Genomic DNA, 801 nt, shown 5'->3' on the forward strand with positions numbered 1-801 from the left:
CAAAAGAAGGGGAATGAAGGCGTGGATAGGTTAAAGATATGCAAGAACCAAACCCTCATGATTTTAACAGAATCTTTAAAAGGCATTGGCTCAGAAATACTTAGAAGTTGGCTGAGCTCGGTGCTGTCCCCAAGGAACAGGGATGGGTTTGGAATGAGATTTCTGGAGGCTGATTCTAGAGCTCTAAATCATGCAGCAGCAGTTCTTGCCACGGTACCAGTGAGGCTTCTGGAAGGGGGATCCTGAGGTTTTGGCAGGCAGCAGCTCTTGACCACAGTGCAGCAAAGCAAGTGGAAAGTTTTGCCAATGCTCCAAGTAAGAGAGAAAGGCAGGGGAGGTTTTTTCCCTTCCTTTCCCCCCTTCACATGAGCTTTAAACGAATACAGTCAACAAAAAGCTCTGCCCAGTCAGGTGTTGCAGTTGAGATGTCTATCTTTAATTTTAGGAGTTCTTGCATAAGTGTTTGCATTCCTGGCAAGACTTTGGAAGCTGCCACTGGCAGTGAGTTTTTCCATTTCAGAGAGCCTGGCTCTGGGTACTTGGGGCACCCAATATCTTGAAATTCAAAAGCCTTAAGCTGGACTTCCAAAACTGAAAATACTTCAAAAATAACTGTCAAACATTCCTTGAAGTGTCTAAGGTCAGGTTGGACAAGGCTTGGAATAACCTGGGATAGTGGGAGATGTCCCTGCCTGTGGTGAGGGGTGGCACTGGATGGACTTTAAGGTCCCTTCCAACCCACATCATTCCAAGATTATATGATGGAAAGTTTATTTGTGGAATAACTAGGTCCCAAATTCC

Source organism: Geospiza fortis, unplaced genomic scaffold (assembly GCF_000277835.1).
Source record: "Geospiza fortis unplaced genomic scaffold, GeoFor_1.0 scaffold229, whole genome shotgun sequence".
Taxonomy (NCBI): Eukaryota; Metazoa; Chordata; class Aves; order Passeriformes; family Thraupidae; genus Geospiza; species Geospiza fortis.